The sequence below is a fragment of the Bos taurus genome, chromosome 22 (genome assembly GCF_002263795.3).
Source record: "Bos taurus isolate L1 Dominette 01449 registration number 42190680 breed Hereford chromosome 22, ARS-UCD2.0, whole genome shotgun sequence".
Taxonomy (NCBI): Eukaryota; Metazoa; Chordata; class Mammalia; order Artiodactyla; family Bovidae; genus Bos; species Bos taurus.
In genome coordinates, this window is record NC_037349.1 from 17,627,702 (window position 1) to 17,647,231 (window position 19,530).

General features: G+C 39.5%; 1 protein-coding gene across 7 annotated transcripts in view; it reads left to right on the top strand.

The window, feature by feature from the left end:
- Window positions 1-19,530, top strand: part of RAD18 (RAD18 E3 ubiquitin protein ligase) — a 110,784-nt gene that overhangs the window by 44,431 nt on the left and 46,823 nt on the right. The window lies entirely within an intron of this gene.

Here is a 19,530-nt window from a genome sequence, read left to right on the forward strand (position 1 = left end):
TTTTCAGATACTATCTTTAGGGTTTTCTATGTCCTTTATCATGTCATCTGTAAAATGTAAGAGCTTTACTTCTTTTCCTATCTGGATTCCTTTTATTTCTTTTTCTTCTCTAATTGCTGTAGCTAGGACTTCCAGAACTATGTTGAGTAATAGTGGTGAAAGCGAACACCCTTGTCTTCTTCCTAGTCTTAGGGGGAATGCTTTCAGTTTCTCACCATTGAGAATAAATGTTTGCTGCAGGCTTATCATATATGGCCTTTACTGTGTTGCAGTAGGTTCCTTCTATGTTCATTTTTTGAAGAGTTTTAATCATAAATGGGCACTGAATTTTGTCAAATGTGCCTGCTCTTTAATTTGTGACTCACATTATACTTGGAGCTCATCACTAAGCATTTTGCAAATATTAATTAGTTGCTGTCAAAGCATCTCTGTGAGAAGAAAATGGGATTCAAATGGAAATATTCCTGACTTACCATCCTGTCCTCAGACCACTCAGTGACAATGTTTCTGTAAAGAATTTCAGTACTCTGTAGCTTGCAAATTTGTGCCAAAAATAGTTTTTATTTTATTCATTATTACCAGCTTCCCAACTTTGTCACTTCATTTTCCTTAATGATGTTTGTATGCGTCTTTCCCAGTGCAAGCACATTACTGTTTTGTCAATTAGGTAGCTGTTTATTCTTTGGTTGTTTGATTGGTTTCCAATTTAAATTTACATTTAAAGTGCCCAGCCAATGGTGGAGAGTTAATATTTGCTGATTGAGTATCCCATAAATGGTATGTCTTAGTTGTGCTAAGATAACTGTTTTCTTTTTTCACTTTTTAAGCTTTGAAGGGGCAGGTCCAGCTGTGACCTGTGGGGAGGAAGGAGGAAGTGCACAGGTACCAGATGTGAGCACATCACTGTTTTGTCAGTCAGGTAGCTGTGCCTGTGTCAGTTCAGTCGCTCAGTCATGTCCGACTCTTTGTGACCCCATGAATGGCAGCACGCCAGGCCTCCCTGTTCATCACCAACTCCCGGAGTTCATTCAAACTCATGTCCATTGAGTTGGTGATGCCATCCAGCCATCTCATCCTCTGTCGTCCCCTTCTCCTCCTGCCCTCAATCCCTCCCAGCATCAAGGTCTTTTCCATTGAGTCAACTCTTCACATGAGGTGGCCAGAGTATTGGAGTTTCAGCTTTAGCATCATTCCTTCCAAAGAACACCCAGGACTGATCTCCTCTAGGATGGACTGGTTGGATCTCCTTGCAGTCCAAGGGACTCTCAAGAGTCTTCTCCAACACCACATTTCAAAAGCATCAATTCTTTGGCGCTCAGCTTTCTTCATAGTCCAACTCTCACATCCATACATGACCACTGGAAAAACCATAGCCTTGACTAGATGGACCTTTGTTGGCAAAGTAATGTCTCTGCTTTTCAATATGCTATCTAGGTTGGTCATAACTTTCCTTCCAAGGAGTAAGCGTCTTTTAATTTCATGGCTGCAGTCACCATCTGCAGTGATTTCGGAGCCCCCAAAAATAAAGTCTGACACTGTTTCCACTGTTTCCCCATCTATTTGCCATGAAGTGATGGGACCAGATGCCATGATCTTCGTTTTCTGAATGTTGAGCTTTAAGCCAACTTTTGCACTCTCCACTTTCACTTTCATCAAGAGGCTTTTGAGTTCCTCTTCACTTTCTGCCGTAAGGGTGGTGTCAGCTGCATGTCTGAGGTTATTGATATTTCTGCCGGCAATCTTGATTCCAGCTTGTGCTTCTTCCAGTCCAGCATTTCTCATGGTGTACTCTGCATATAAGTTAAATAAGCAGGGTGACAATATACAGCCTTGACGTACTCCTTTTCCTATTTGGAACCAGTCTGTTGTTCCATGTCCAGTTCTAACTGTTGCTTCCTGATCTGCATATAGGTTTCTCAAGAGGCAGGTCAGGTGGTCTGATATTCCCATCGCTTTGAGAATTTCCCACAGTTTATACTTTAATGATAATTAAAAAACAAACAAAAAAAAAAAACAAAAAAAACCTTTGGGGGCACTTCCTAAAGCTCAAGTGCTTATTATCATTATAGTTTTAGTCACAGTTTCATTTAGTATCAGGATCTAAATATGCCATTGATAGCTCTTCTTTTTTTAAAACATTTTTGTTAATGTTTTAATATACTTTTTTTAGATCACATTTCTATAAGGCTTATATAAAAAAATCTGCCTCCTCCACCACCAACCTGTCTCCATTTCCATTTCCTTGAACTAACAACTGTCAAGCCTTTGGGCTTTTGTTATAATAATTACCTTCATTTTTATAAAAGATTATTCTTTCTACTATTTCTTGGAGAATTTTTCAGTTTTCCATGTTAACAACTGATTAAAGTCCTAATTTGAAAAATGAAAACTTAGCTCCATTTTAAATCGTGATTCTTCGCCTTCCTCTCAAGCTCTGAATATTGTCCTAATTTTTTAATAAGCTTGGTATACAGTTTGAACCAGCTAGCATACATATGGTGGTTATGAAGGGTAGCAGAATATGCCACTTCCCAAGAATATGTCACCGTGGCATATTTCTTTGAGGAGAAGGCATTTGAGAAGCAACAGAAAGAAAAGCTCTCTGTCTCCCCTCCATTTGGCTCAGATGGTGAAAAATCCACCTGCAGTGCAGGAGACCTGAGTTTGATCCCAGGGTTGGGAAGATCGCCTAGAGGAGAGCATGGCAACCCACGCCAGTATTCTTGCCTGGAGAATCCCCATGGATGGAGGAGCCTGGGGGGACTTAGAATCCATGGGGTTGCACAGAGTCGGACACAACTAAAGTGACTAAGCACAGCACAGCTCAAAGGCGTCTGTCCCTCCTCCCCTCTCTATCCCTAACCTAGAAGTAGGTTAGTTTCCTGTTGCTGGAGAAGGCTTGGACTTAAATCAGCATAACAGATTTCACTCTTGGTTACTGTGTTTTTCCTGGCCATCTCCCCATAACTGGCCTCCCCCACACCTTTCTTTTTTTTTTTTTATTAATCTAGCTGAAGATGATATTTAAGCCAGTGTTGTAAATCACCTCTGAGTGGCTTAAGAGTTTTTCTCTGGGTGTCTTCTGTAAACACATGAGGTATATATGTTAATAAGCATCTGTTTTGTTTTTCTTATATAAATCTGTCTTTTGTTATAACACCCCAGCTAAGAACTGAGAGCATTAAAGGGAAAATTATTTTTTCCGTCCTTATACTTGTAATTCCTTTCAGGAAAACGTTCTGTTTTTCCTATAATTAATCATTTCATGTGCTTAGTTTTCTATTTATATGGTATTAATTTATCTCTAAACTTTCCATCAGAAATGTGAGTCACTTTACAGTGAACCTCATAGATAGTTCATCAACTCACTTTTCTCTCAGGAGCCTCTTGCCTGAAGCAGCCCCAGCTCTTTTGCAGTCCACTGTGGCTGCTCTCTCTGGGCCTCCTTCATGGCTGCTCTGGGGGGCTCCCTGTCACCAGTCTTCTGGGTATCCTAGCCTCCCTCCTATGGCAGCTGACTTATTTTCAGGATCCAAATCCACCTCTTCTTTTTTCTTGTTTTAGTGGGATACATTTTCCAGGAGACTCTCTGGGAAAGCGGGTATTGCATCTGTACATAATCGGAAATATTACTTTTACTCTTGATTTATTGTTTGGCTTAGATAAATTGCCCACATAACTATTAGTAAAAAGCAGGACTGGAAATTAAACCCACACTCACCAGATGCTCAGCTTGAAGCCCTTTGCCTGTGCCATGCTTTGTATCTGAGTTGGGAACTTCTTTTTGAGGGACTAAGCTTTAGTTTCAGGTTATAGTGCTTTTAAAAAGCTTAATTTTATGACTGAGTAACTTTGGTGGTTTTGTGATGCTGTATCTTATTTTCTTTAGCACTCTTTGGGATAGATTTGTATTCATGACTTCCTCTTTTAGAAGAGGAGAGAAATAGTGAAATCATTTTGAGCCTTAGTTCCAGATTTGTAGAAAGTATATTTGATGTGGGGTTGAATGAAATGAGTTTATTAAATTACCTATGGATTTCAGTTTGCAAATGCTTTTGATAAGTCTTCTTAGTTAAGACTGAATTGCTAAGAGGTGGAATCTTAGCCTGACAGAGAATTACTCTAATTGCCTAACTGCCATGACAGACATATTTTGGGAATCTTCATGGTCTTTACCTTGGTAATAGATAGTTTTATACTTTGCCAAGAAAAGAAAAACTAACTTCTAATGAACACTCTGGGATTATCTCCTGAAACTTTTTCTGAGAGTACCAGCTTAATCTTAAGTAGGCAAGACATGTTAGCTTTATTTCTTCCTTTATTTTTTTATTAGGTTGTTCATTAATTCACTAAATGTTTATTGAGCATCTGCCATGTGTCAGCTGCTGTTCTATATACTGAGTATAGAGCAGCGACAAGAACCACTTGTCATAGAGATAATAGCATATTGTCATATTTGATATTTGTCATATTCTAATAGCAGACATTAAAAACAATAAATCAGCAAATACCACAATTTTAGATGGCAGATGCTATAAAGAAAATAACACAGTAATTTGATAGGAATTATGAAGACATGAGTTTGGGTGAACTCCGAGAGTTGGTGATGGATAGGGAGGCCTGGCATGCTGCAATTCATGGGGTCGCAAAGAGTTGGACACGACTGAGTGACTGAACTGAACTGATGAGGCCATTAGATAATATCATCAGGAAAAGGCTTTCCTTAAAGAGTTGATGTTTGATGTGTATATGTGTGCACGCTTAGTCATGTCTGACTCTGCAACCTCTTGGAGTATTGCCCACTGAGCTCGTCTGTCCACGGAGTTTCCAGGCAAGAATACTGGAGTGGATTGCCTTTTCCTACTCTAGGAGATCTTCCCAACCCAGGGATCCAACCCACGTCTCCTTTAGTGGCAAGCTATAAAAAAATAAAATGGAGTAATTTGATAGAAATTATAGAGACATTAGATAATGTCATCAGGAAAAGGCTTTTCTTAAGGAGTTGACCTTTGAAATGAGGTAACAATTAAAATTAAAAGGTGAATTGTTACCTTAAAATAAAAGTAATGGTTCACAGAGCTGGAGGAATAGTAGTCCAGGCAGAGAGGACATCAAAGACAGAGGCCCTGAAGCAGACACGGTGTAGGTGAGTATGAATGGAGTGAAGGGGAGGGGATGAGTGGTGTGTAGGGAGGTGGGCCAGACCCATAAGACCTTTTAGGAATATATTTTGGGTTTTATTCTTACTGCAGTGGGAAGTCATTGGAGAGTTTAGAAAGACAAGTAATATGATTTTATCTACATTTAAAAAGATGATGGCTACTGAATAGAGAATAAATTGTAAGGTGGCAAGAAATAGTAAGAAAACCAATCTGATGGCTCTTCACTCAAGTACTATTTATTGGTTACCAGTTATTGTATCCCAGACAATATTCTAGATACTAGGAATATAACATTCAAAAAGCAGATAATGTCTCAGCTCAAGCGGAGCTTACATTATATTGGGAATAGTCAGACAGTAAACAAGTGAGTAAGATGTGTCAGATTCATGTTATGTGCTATGAAGTGACTTCAGGTAGGGGTAGAAAGTGATGAAGCTGCTGGTCCAGGAAGATTCCTTTAAGTAGGTGAGAGACCTGTAGGAAGTGAGGCTGTTTTAGTAAATTAGGCCAGAGATGTGGCATTTCTAGAGTGGTCATAGAACTAAAATCAACAATTCAAGGTAAACTTTTGAAGTAGAGCCAGTAGTATTTGCTGATGAATTGAACATACCCCTATGACTAAAAGAGGAATCAGGAATGACCCCTATGTTTTTGGTTCAAGCAGCTGGAGAAATGATGATGCCATTTACTGAGATGGAGACCAGGGCAAGGATTGTGGATAGGGAAAGGGATCAGAATTCCTATTTTGCTATGTTACATTTGGCTTTCTAGTGGATATTCAAGTGGAAAAGAGAATTAGGTATGAATGGATGAATCTACCTAACTAAACAGATGAGTGATTTAAAATTGTATACTTAAATTACCTGGGAGGAGAGTGCTGTGGGGAACAAAGCCTAAAACTAAGCCCTGGGACGTTGCAAAGTTTAGAGCAACAGTTCTCTCAGTTCTCTAAGCCTTTGTGCACTCTTAAAATTTGTCTAGCACACCAAAGAACTTTTGTTTGTGTGGGTTATAGTTGTCAGTGTGTATCATATTACAGATTAGAGTTTAGGGGAGTTCTGCTTCTGGCCAGTTCTGCTTCTACCCCTCTCCACCCTCCCCAAAAAACAACCACTGGTAAATGGGCAAAACACATGAAATAGTTTTCAAGATGTTAGAAACAACGATAACAAAGGACAGGAATCTCTGAGAGATGAAAAAGTGAGACGAGCACTGTAACAGTTCCTAGGCTGAAAGCAGGGGTTCCCAGGCAGAGCCTGGTGGGCTCTTGAGTTAAGGAGAAAGAAAGACCAGGGAAGCTGAAGGAGCTAAAGTTTGCAAGACAGAGTGTGGAGAGGAGAAAGTAGCACAGAGAGAGCGAGCCCTGGGGATGTGCAGAAGGTTCACCTTGTGAATTCGTTCAGTACAAAGAGTCTGTCCTTTACCACAAGATGAAATAAATTAGAAATCAGCAACAAAGCCCTCTGTAAAGTCACCAGATAATTTGGAAACTAAATAATACAATTCCAAATAACACATGGGTCTAAGAAAAATTAAAACCAGGAGATTTCAAAAATATTTTAACTCACTTATAAACAACAATAAGTTCACTATATGTTAATGTCAATCATAAGTAATGTATTTTAATCATATATTAACACATCTGTGTTGAATCTAGAAAAATGATAATAGGTGATCTTATTTGCAAAGCAGAAATAGAGACATGGCTGTAAAGACTGAATATGTGGATACCAAGAGGGATAGGGGGGTGGGGAGAATTGAGAGATTGGGATTGACATATATGCATATTGACACTATGTATTACATAGGCAACCATTGAGAACCTGCTGTATACCACAGGGAAATCTACTTAATGACCTGTGGTGACCTAAATGGGAAGAAAGTCCAAAAAAGAGAGAGTATATGTATATTTTCAGGTGATTCAGTGTATGGATTGACACATTGACAATGTGTGGATTGACTGTGTGGATCACAACAAACTGGAAAGTTCTTAAAGAGATGGGAATACCAGACCACCTTACCTGCCTCCTGAGAAATCTATATACAGATCAAGAAGCAACAGTTAGGACTAAACATGGAACAATCATTGCCAACTCCCAGAGTTTACTCAAACTCATGTCTATTGAGTCAGTGATGCCATCCAACTCTCTCATTCTCTGTTGTCCCCTTCTACCCCTGCCTTCAAATTTTCGCAGCATCAGGGTCTTTTCAAGTGAGTCAGTTCTTCACATCAGGTGGCCAAAGTATTGGAGTTTCAGCTTCAGCATCAGTCCTTCCAATGCATATTCAGGACCAATTTCCTTTAGGATGGATTGGTTGCATCTCCTTGCAGTCCAAGAGACTCGAGTCTTCTCCAACACCATAGGTCAAAAGCATCAATTCTTCTGTGCTCAGCTTTCTTTGTAGTCCAACTCTCACATCCCTATGTGACTCCTGGAAAAACCATAGCTTTGACTAGATGGACCTTTGTCAGCAAAGTAATGTCTCTGCTTTTCAATATGCTGTCTTGGTTGGTCATAACTTTCCTTCTAAGGAGCAAGCATCTTTTAATTCCATGGCTGCAGTCACCATCTGCAGTGATTTCTGAGCCCCCCAAAATAAAGTCAGCCACTGTTTCCACTGTTTCCCCATCTATTTGCCATGAAGTGATGGGACCAGATGCCATGATCTTAGTTTTCTGAATGTTGAGCTTTAAGCCAACTTTTTCACTCTCCTCTTTCACTTTCATCAAGAGGCTCTTTAGTTCTTCTTTACTTTCTGCCATAAGGGTGCTGTCATCTACATATCTGAGGTTATTGGTACTTCTCCCGGCAGTCTTGATTCCAGCTTGTGCTTCATCCATTCCAGAGTTTCTCATGATAACAAACGTTGACAGCATATTAAAAAGCAGAACCATCGCTTTGCACACAAAGGTCTTTATAGTAAGGACTATGATTTTTCCAGTAATCTTGTGTGGATGTGAGAGTTGGACTGTGAAGAAAGCTGAGCGCCAGAGAATTGACACTTTTGAACTATGATGTTGGAGAAGACTCTTGAGAGTCCCCTGGACTGCAAGGAGATCAAACCAGGCAATCCTAAAGGAAATCAACCCTGAATATTCATTGTAAGGACTGATGCTGAAGCTGAAGCTCCAGTACTTTGGGCACCTGGTGCAAGGAGCTGACTCATTGGAAAAGACCCTGATGCTGGGAAAGATTGAGAGCAGGAGGAGAAGGGGATGACAGAGGATGAGATGGTTGGATGTCATCACTGACTGAATGGACTTGAGTTTGAACTAACTCAGGGGGACAGTGATGGATAGAGAAGCTTGGCATGCTGCAGTTCATTGGGTCACAAAGAGTCAGACACAACTTAGCAACAGTAGCTGATTCACTTTTCTGTACAGCAGAACCTAACACATTGTAAAGCAACTATAGTCAAATAAAATTTTTAGTTCGATGCATGATACTGGTTGCTTAGGGCTGTTGCACTGGGACAACCCAGAGGGAAGATACGGGGAGGGAGGTGGGAGGGGGGTTCAGGATGGGGAACACGTGTATACCTGTGGTGGATTCATGTTGATGTATGGCAAAACCAATACAATATTGTAAAGTAATTAACCTCCAATTAAAATAAATAAATTTATATTAAAATCATACCATATTTTGGTAAGGAAAAAAAAAAAAACTTTCCCAATACACAAAAATCAAAGTAAATGGAGATTTCTACTCCTAGCCCAGATGGAATAACAGACTATACTTACTTTCCCCCCTTAGAAGCTTGAAAACCAGATGAAATATATAAACCAATGGATTTTCAGATATTGGAAAAAAGGTAGCACAGGACTGTTATCCCTGAGAGAAAGAGAACAAATAAAATGATGAGCTCTACAGCTCCAGCACCTGGCAGGCGGTTTTATGGCCCTGGGTGGGGGGAGCCCAAAATAATCTTGTTGTATCACTGAATAGGTACAACAGAAATCAAAGTTGTGGAGGCCATGGTGACAGGACAGAGTCTCAGAAAGGAGGGACCCACAGAGAGAACAGAGCTCTAAAGATCTATAGAAAGATCTGGGCAAGTGTTTGGCTACCTAGCCTTCTAGCCTTGAATGAGAGGAAACTTCCCAAGACCAGAGAAAAACTTGGAAAGGTTAGTTCCAGAAGAATTCTGGAGTTCACACAGGACAGGAAACAGCTTGAATTTCAACAGCCACCAGGCACACTTGAAAAAACTTCTTAGTGTGTAAGGCTTTAGGCAGAAGCCTCAGAAAGATGTTACTGCTTTGTTAGTAAAGCTAAACTACCTTAAGGCCAGATAGTACATAGTTTAGGCTTTGCAGGCTACATATGGTCTTTGTCAAATGTTCTTGTTTGTTTATAATCCTTTCTAAAATATGAGTACCAGTCTTAGCTTGAGGACCATACAAAAATTGGCCATGGGTTGCATTTGACCCTTGGACTATTATTTGCTGATCCCTGCTCTAGGCTACTTGCTGCTTTAATTTTCCTTAATAACAAAATTTTTTTCAGACTTTTTTAGGCCAGTTTTAGGTTCACAGCAAAGTTGAGTGGAAAATATTGATAGTTCCTATGTTTCTCCTGATCTGACACACGCACAGGCTCTCCTACTCTAAACACCCCCCACCAGAGTGGTACATTTCTTATAACTGATGAACCTACATTGACACCTTGTTATCACTCAGAATGCACAGTTTATCTAGAGTTCATTCTTGGTATTATATATTCTGTGGGTTTTGACAAACATCCAGTGCTATACTTCTACTGTTGTGGCACACAGGAATAGTTTCGTTGCACTAAAAATGCTATGTGCGCCTCATCTTTATCCCTAACCCCTGGCAACCACTTATCTTATTCCTATCTTCATAGTTTTGTCTTTTCCCAAATGTCATACAGTTGGATTCATACAGTATATAGTCTTTTCCTTAGTAATGCATTTAAGCTTCCTCTAAGTTTTTTCATGGCTTTATAGCTCATTGTTTTTAGGAGCTGAATAATCTATTTTCTGGATGTACCAAAGTTCAATGACCAGTTCCCTTACTGAAGAATATCTTGGTTGCCTCTTTTGGCAATTATGAGAAAAACTATAATTAAATGTTCATGTGTGAGTTTTTGTGTGGACATAAGTTTTCAGTTCATTCGGGTAAATACTAAAGAATGTGATTGCTGGGTCATAAGGTACCTTTAGTTTTTTAAGAAACTGCCAAGTTACCTTTGGAAGTGTCTGTGCCATTTTGCATTCCCACTGCATATGGTGGTGTTAGTGTTTGGATTTTTGCCTTTCTGTTAGGTGTATAGTGGTATCTCATTGTTCTAATGTGCAATTCTCTAATGACATGATGTGGAGCATCTTTTCCTATGCTTACTTGTCATCTACATATCTTCTTTGGTAAATCTTTTTTGCTCAGATCTTCTGCCTATTTTTTAATTGGGTTGTTCATTTTCTTACTGAGTTTTAAAAGTTCTTTATATATTTTGAATAAGTCCTTTACCAGTTACATCTTTTGGAGATATTTTTACTCAGTCTTTCTTTGGCTGTGTTCTCATTCTCTTCTCCTGATAATTTGCCCTGATAAAATTTGAAAGCAAAGCATGAAATGATTTTGTTGACTCCAACTAGTTTGATGTGCTTCAGAATAAACTACCGGAGAAGGCAATGGGACCCCACTTCAGTACTCTTGCCTGGAAAATCCCATGGACGGAGGGGCCTGGTGGGCTGTAGTCCATGGGGTCGCAAAGAGTCAGACACGACGGAGTGACTTCACTTTCACTTTTCACTTTTCACTTTCATGCATTGGAGAAGGCAATGGCAACCCACTCCAGTGTTCTTGCCTGGAGAATCCCAGGGATGGAGGAGCCTGGTGGGCTGCCAACTATGGGGTAGCACAGAGTTGGACTTGACTGAAGCAACTTAGCAGCAGCAGCAGAATAAATTACAATACAGTTTAAGGATAGAATGAAATTTTGCCATCAACAATATAAAATTAACAGTATCCTATTGAAATTACCAGGCATTCAAAGAAGCAAAAAAAAAAGGATCCTAGAAAAGAGAAAAATCAATTAATAGAACCAGAGCTTCCCTGGTGGCTCAGACGGTAAAGAATCTGCCTGCAATGCAGGAGACCTGGGTTCGATCCCTGGGTTAGGAAAATCCCCTGGAGAAGGGAATAGCAACCCCCTCCAGTATTCTGGCCTGGAGAATTCCATGGACAGAGGCGCCTGGTGGGCTACAGTCCATGGGGTCATAAAGAGTCGGACACGACTGAGCGACTTCACTTTCACTTTTCACTTTTATGCATTGGAGAAGGAAATGGCAACCCACTCCAGTGTTCTTGCCTGGGACTACAGAGCCTTGTGGGCTGCCATCTATGGCGTCACACAGAGTTGGACACAACTGAAGTGACAGCAGCAGCAGCAGCAGTCAAGGAAAAGTAGATAAGCATGAATATTCCTTCATCTGGGAACTAAATTGAATTTGCATCCCCAGGAAGAAAATTCCAGATCCAAATGGCTTCGGTGCTGAATTTTATGAAATACATAAGGAAGGAAATAATACCAATTCTAAAATAATTCTTCTAAAAAATTGAAAAGGAAGGAATACTTCCTGCCTTAAAGTTTTGACCAATATTCTTCATGAACATAGATGCAAAAATTCTTAACAGTATTTTGGTAAATCAATTCCAGTATTACATAAAAGGATAATGCATTATAACCAAGTTATTAAACCAAGGGATTTATCCCAAGATGGAGAAGGAAATGGCAACCCACTCCAGTATTCTTGACTGGAAAATCCCATGAATGGAGGAGCCTGTTAGGCTACAGTCCATGGGGTCGCAAAGAATCGGACACGACTGAGTGACTTCACTTATCCTAAAAATGCATGACTGGTTTAATGTTAGAAAATTAATCAACATAATTCAGTGCATTAATAGACTGAAGAAGAAAAACACTGTGTAATTTTTTAAGTAGATGCAGATAAGCATTTGCAAAATTGAACACTCAATAATTAGAAGAACTCTTACTAAACAAGAATTTCATTAATCCTGTATGTGTTGTTCAGTCATTAAGTTGTGTCTGACTCTGCGACTCCCTGGACTGTAGCCTGCCAGGCTCCTCTGTCCTCCGTTAACTCCTGGAGTTTGCACAAATTCATTTCCTTTGAGTCAGTGATGCTATCTAACCATCTCATCCTCTGCCACCCCTTCAATCTTTCCCAGAATCAGGATCTTTCCTAGTGAGTCCATTCTTCGCATCAGGTGGCCAAAGTATTGGAACTTAAGCTTCAGCATGAGTTCTTCCAATGAATACTCAGGGTTGATTTTCTTTGGTTTCTGGTTTGCTCTTCTTGCAGTTCAGGGGACTCTGAAGAGTCCAAATTTGAAAGCATCAATTCAGTTTAGGAGATCTGAAAAACTTACAACTAATGTCATATTTAATGGTGAAATAGTGAATGTTTCTTTTCTGACTGGAAACAAGGTAGAGATAACTGTTCTTACCGTTGTTCTGTGGATTCAGCATTATACTGTAGATTCTTGCCAGTGTGATAAGGCAAGAAATAGAAAGAATACTCAGATTAAAAGGAAGAATTAAGATTTCTTATTCACAGTAAACATGATCACCTTTAACAAATAGTATGAATCATAAAAGAAAAGGAAAAAAGTAATACATTCTATCTTATTAAAATAAAAACTTTTACTCTTCAGAAGACAGATATGAAAATGAAAAAGCAAGTAACAGATTATGAGGAAATATTATAAAATTTGTATTTGACAAAGTGCTAGAATCTATATTTTATCAAGAACTCTTATAATTCAATAATATGTCCTAGGTAGTATTTTTTATTTTTTTATTTGGCCATACTGTACGGCTTTTGGTATCTTAGTTTACCAACCAGGGATCAAACCTAAGCCTTCAGCAGTGAGAGCAGAGTCCTAACCACTGGACTGCTAGGCAATCCCCAGTATTTTTTAAAAGGGCAAATATTTCAACAGATTCCTCAAGAAAAGAAAATACTCATATACCAAATAACTACAGAAAAATATATCATTTGTCTTGTTAGTCATTAGTCACGAATCTTTGGAAAAATAGAAATTAAAATAACAGTAAAATAATACTACATGCTTGTTTTAATGACACAAAAGAAAAAACAATACCAAGTGTTGACCAGGATGTAGAGCACATGAAACTCTTCTACATCTCTGGTGAGAATACAGAAAGATACAGTCGCTTAAGTAAACAGTTTAGAAGTTTGTTATAAATTGACACATGCACCTACTTACTCTTAGCTATTTACCCAAGAGAAGTGAAAGCATATATCCACACCTAGATTTTTAGAATCAGATTTGTCAAGATGTAGTTTACAAAAAATAAAGTTCATTATTTATAAGTCAACAGTTTGATGAGTGTTACAGATAAATGTTACAGCAGGTTATTCATACTATCTTAAACTGAAAACAATCTCAGTATCCATAAACACATTGCAATACATTCAAAAAAGAACTAACCCCTGACATTTGAAACAACAGGATGAATCTCAGAAACATTATACTAACAGAAAAGCCAAACTGAAAAGGTAGCACCCTGTATAATTCCACTTATGAACCCTTCTAGAAAGGACAGAAGTATGGTAACAGAAAGCAGATTGGTACTGCCCGGGGCTACAGGTGGAAAAAGGCAGGGACTGACTACAAAGGAAGTCTGTGGATAATTTAAATCTTTTGTTTTATGGTTGTGTTGGTAGATAACACAGCTATGCTGCTGCTGCTGCTGCTAAGTCGCTTCAGTCGTGTCTGACTCTGTGCGACCCCATGGACCGCAGCCTACCAGGCTTCTCTGTCCATGGGATTCTCCAGGCAAGAACACTGGAGTGAGTTGCCATTTTCTTCTCCAATGCATGAAAGTGGAAAGTGAAAGTGAAGTCGCTCAGTTGTGTCTGACTCTTAGTGACCCCATGGACTGCAGCCTACCAGGCTCCTCCATCCATGGGATTTTCCAGGCAACAGTACTGGAGTGGGGTGCCATTGCCTTCTCCCTAACACAGCTATACATTCTCTTAAAATGCATCAGATTGTCCACTTAAAAATTTTTTTGTGCAAATTATTTTTCAGTAAGTCTGATCTTAAAAAAGCTAGTGAGAAGAATAATAGTCCTTTCTGTTTTTGCAAATCTCTTTAATGTCTTGCTTACTAGAGACATCTTGACTCTCACTCACATTAACTTCTGCATTTAAACTGTTGTCATGTGTTGTTTTAGTTAAAATATATGAAAAGTATCCAGTTTGTGAGACAGGTAATTGATTTCATGACTCATGTTTCACAACACACTGTGGCAAGAGTGGTTTCATAGGACAGGAGACATCAGAAGCACTTAGAATTGATTGAGACCAAATTTGAGGTGAGGAAGTGGAGATATGAAGGCAGACAACTCTTAGGGCAAGTTTCACTGTGTCAGTAAGAGAGAGAAATGAAGTCAAAGCTGGAGGTGGGTGCTGGGTCCAGGGACGGTTTTGTTTGTTGATAGTTCAGTTGGTAAAGAATCCGCCTGCAATGCAGGAGACCCCGGTTCAATCCCTGGGTTGGGAAGATGCCCTGGAGAAGGGATAGGCTACCCACTCCAGTGTTCTGGCCTGGAGAATTCCATGGATTGTAGAGTCCATGGGGTCTTGAAGTGTCGGACATGGCTGAGCAACTTTCACTTTAAAGTTGGAAGATACTTAACCCAGTGGTTATCTGATCTGTTTTTACTGCAACTCACAGTGAAATTTTTATTTTATATTACTGTTAACTGTATGCACGCATATTACTGAAATAAATTTTGCAAAACAATTTTTAATCTTTCCATGTTTTTACAAGGTTGTATTTAGATATTTTCAAATGATGTTCGTATGCACCGTCCTTGACCTTGACTGTCTCCAACATTAGAAAAAATTGTTTTCTGTCATTTTTTTTCAGAATTTCTTTAGTGACTTTGAAAAAATAAAAGTATTGAGATAATTGACTTCCAAAACCACTTGGTTATGCTTATCCAAACCATAACTGATCTTACTTTTTTTTAAAAGCGGGGACAAATTACAGAATTCCTGTGTGTTCCCTGCCTCCACACATGCATAACCTCTGCAAATACCAACATCCCCACACTAGAGTAGTATATTTGTTACAGTTGTTGAGCCTACACTGACACTCATAATCAAACACAGTCTGTAATTTACTTCTAGGTTCTCTCTTGGTGTTGTACATCCTATGGGTTTTGACAAATTAGTGACGTGTATCTACCAATACAATATCATACAGAGTGTTTTCACTGCCCCTGAAGTCCTCTGTGCTTCATCTGTTCATCTCCCTTCCTCACCCTCAACCCCAGGCATTGATCTTTTCACTGTCTCCATAGTTTTGCCTTTTTGTGAATATCCTATATATGGCTGGAATTATATAGTATGTATGTAGCCTTTTCAGATTGTCTACTTTCACTTATGTGCCTGCCTGCTCAGTCTTTTCAGTTACGTCCAACTCTTTGCAACCCCATGGACTGTTACCTGCCAGTCTCCTCTAACCATGGGATTCTCCAGGCAAGAATACTGGAGTGGGTTGCTGTGCCCTCCTCCAGGAGACCTTTCCAACCCAGGGATAGAACCCATGTCTCTTACATCTCCTGCATTGACCGGCAGATTCTTTACCACTGTGCCGCCTGGGAAGCCCCTTGTGTCACTTAGTACTGTTCGTGTAAGGCTCTTCTGTCTTTTCATGCCTTGATAGCTCATTTCTTCTCAGAACTGGTTGACACTCCACTTTCTGGATATACCACAGTTTGATTGATTATCTGTTAACCTACTGAAGGACATCTTGGTTGTTTCCTCTTTCCGTTTTAATGCACTCTGGCACTTTTTATCCTATTCTTTTTGTTTTATTAAGAAAAAGATGCTGATCTGGACCTACTAAGTTGTATTCACAACCCACACTCTAACTTTAAAAAGCACAATCCCATCCCAGACTTACTTGTATGCAGTGGGAAAGATTCAAAAGAGAGGAGAAGTTGGTGTTACAGGAAAGGATAATTGCATACATTACATCCTTGAGAAGGCCTTAATGGAATCCAGAGCATAAATTAGAGCTTGGTCCTTAAATGCAGCAAGGACAGCCTTTGCATGCTCACTGCGAGGGAAGATAGATCATGTGTGCACAGATGAAGTAGTAATAGTTGTAAGATGTCAGAGTTCCTGTTAGAACTTACCTGTATTTTCAGAGTGATGTGAGCCCAACTGAAAAGGAAGTGTTGCAGTTTTGGCGGAAGTGTGAAGTTGTCATTTTGGAGAATTGTAAAAGTTTACTGGAGAAAGGTAGAAAAGTTGTATGATAGTGCTGAGTGCTCATTTGAGACTTACGATCATAAATTTAAAGTGAGGCTAGTCAGTTCACAGTTGAATGAATAATCCCATAGTGAGTGTTAGCTTTTACTATTAATCTGTTCTTCATCCATGTTTCATTGCATGAATGTCATAGCTAGTTGGTAAAAAAAAGACATGAGATTTTATTTTGGGAGACCCTGACTTCAAACTCTTCCTGTGATATAAAGTAGATGAGTATGTATCTCATTGGTGTCACTGGACAGGCTTGAGTCTGTGCCACTCTTGGATCCTGGTTTTGGTTCACCCCTGGGTTCATGGGCAGACCCAGAGATACTCTGGGTGTAAAATATGCTCTAAAAAGAGCAGTGAAGGTAGTCAGGGTATGAAGGACTTGACTTGGCACTAGAGAATATTATATTTCCATTTGGCAAGGCAGAAAGGTATGATTCAAGGACTAAAAATCTTGAAGAATATGACTTGGTTGCATGTGAGCTTATTCATCTGCTCCTGCCACTATCTGATCCACTTAAAACTTTTAAGAGGTAAATTCAGGGCATTGAATTTAAACTCTGAAGTTTTGCTTGCCAAATGGCATTACTCCTAAAATGAGGTGGAGAAATGAATAGGAACGATTTTATCAGTCATAATCTCTTGGCATTGTTCACTTTTTGAGCAGTTGTTGTTGGACTTCTTGGGCCAAAGCTGGAGCAGTGGTTGCCATTTACTTTTGTTTCTAGTCTAGCTGGAGGGGTAATTAGATTTAAAAAGAAAATCTCTTTTTTAAACCTGGGATTTTATTCCTTCAGAAGACAAAGTCATTAAGCCTTCTTAACTGTTACGAGATTACATTAGGAAGTTTCTTGAGTAATTCTTAAATCCATAATCCATAAATTAACAGTGGAGGAGACTTGTTAACAGAGCTGATTAGATTATGTAGACCCCATAGTGCTGTTGCTCTTGCCTAATCATAAGATCTCACCTGTTTCTGAAGAGCTCAGTTTTCCTAATAATCTTTATGGGCAACTTATTTGTTCCTGAGATTTTAGCCAGTCTCTTATTTAAAACCTACCAGACACTTTACAGCCCAACACATTAGTTTCACTGGGAGTTTGCATACACATACCATACACATAAATATGTTGGAATCAGGAACAGTCTCTCCCTAATGTTCAAGGAACAAGGTGGTTATTGGGTGAAAACAGTTTAAAAACTTTTAATTATTTGCAGTATGACTCTAAAATTGTATAGAATTTACAACAACATTTTAGACCATGACTTAAGTGTTTAAGGTTGCTAACAGTGTTTAAGTGGAGAAGGAAATAGCAACCCAGTCCAGTATTCTTGCCTGGAGAATCCTCTGGACAGGGGAGCCTGGTCGGCTGCTGTCCATGGGAGCCTGGTCGGCTGCTGTCCATGGGGTCTCACAGAGTCAGACACGACTGAAGAGACTTGGCATGCATGCATACATTGGAGAAGGAAATGGCAACCCACTCCAATATTCTTGCCCAGAGAATCCCAGGGACAGGGGAGCCTGGTGGGCTGCCGTCTGTGGGGTCGCATGGAGTCTGACACAACTGAAGTGATTTAGCAGCAGCAGCAGTGTTTGCAACCTCAGCTGTTTGAACCTTGGTTCAGAATAAAAAATAGATGTCCTCAAATCCATGCTCTAACAATGAATGAGTGGCTACTCTTTATTGAGTAAATTAATGTACATTAATAGTGGTGACCTGGAGGTCAAGCTTAAATTATCTTCAGAGGTGTTTGAAGTAGTAGTAAATTAAGATTGATTAATTATAATATACCAAGATAGATTGATGGTGGTGGGGGTCTTAGATTATCAAAGGGGTTCTGTTAGAAAACAGGCAAGAAATGTGAAGGAAAAGGGGGAATTAAAGTGGGTATTCTTTGTTTTTATCCATCTTTCCTAGAAACTTCTACTTTTAAACTCAGTTAATATTCTTCCTCCTAGTACGGTTATATCTTAGAAGTTAGACTGGTGTCTTTTGGAAATATTTAAGAAAACAGCCTCTTTCATGCTCTAACAAAAAGCTTTTTTAAACGAGTATGGGATGTGGGAAGAAACCTACAGATGTAAACTAGGAATGTTATGTTTCAAGTCTGTATCTGAGAAAAGGAGAAGATACTAATATAAAAGAAGGTTGCCACAGCATCTCCCCCTGCCCCCGCCTCCGCCCCACAACCGCCAGGCTTCTTAAATTCATTGTAAATGAGTTCAAAGGGTGCTGTTCTTGAGCACATTTGTGTTCTTGAAGTAATGCTCAAAATTCTCCAAGCCAGGCTTCAGCAATATGTGAACCGTGAACTTCCTGATGTTCAAGCTGGTTTTAGAAAAGGCAGAGGAACCAGAGATCAAATTGCCAACATCCACTGGATCATGGAAAAAGCAAGAGAATTCCAGAAAAACATCTATTTCTGCTTTATTGACTATGCCAAAGCCTTTGACTGTGTGGATCACAATAAACTGTGGGAAATTCTGAAAGAGATGGGAATACCAGGCCACCTGATCTGCCTCTTGAGAAATTTGTATGCAGGTCAGGAAGCAACAGTTAGAACTGGACATGAACAACAGACTGGTTCCATTAGGAAAAGGAGTACGTCAAGGCTGTATATTGTCACCCTGCTTATTTAACTTCTATGCAGAGTACATCATGAGAAATGCTGGACTGGAAGAAGCACAAGCTGGAATCAAGATTGCCGGGAGAAATATCAATAACCTCAGATATGCAGATGACACCACCCTTATGGCAGAAAGTGAAGAAGAACTAAAAAGCCTCCTGATGAAAGTGAAAGAGGAGAGTGCAAAAGTTGGCTTAAAGCTCAACATTCAGAAAACAAAGATCATGGCATCTGGCCCCATCACTTCATGGGAAGTAGATGGGGAAACAGTGGAAACAGTGTCAGACTTTATTTTTTTGGGCTCCAAAATCACTGCAGATGGTGACTGCAGCCGTGAAATTAAAAGACGCTTACTCCTTGGAAGGAAAGTTATGACCAACCTAGATAGCATATT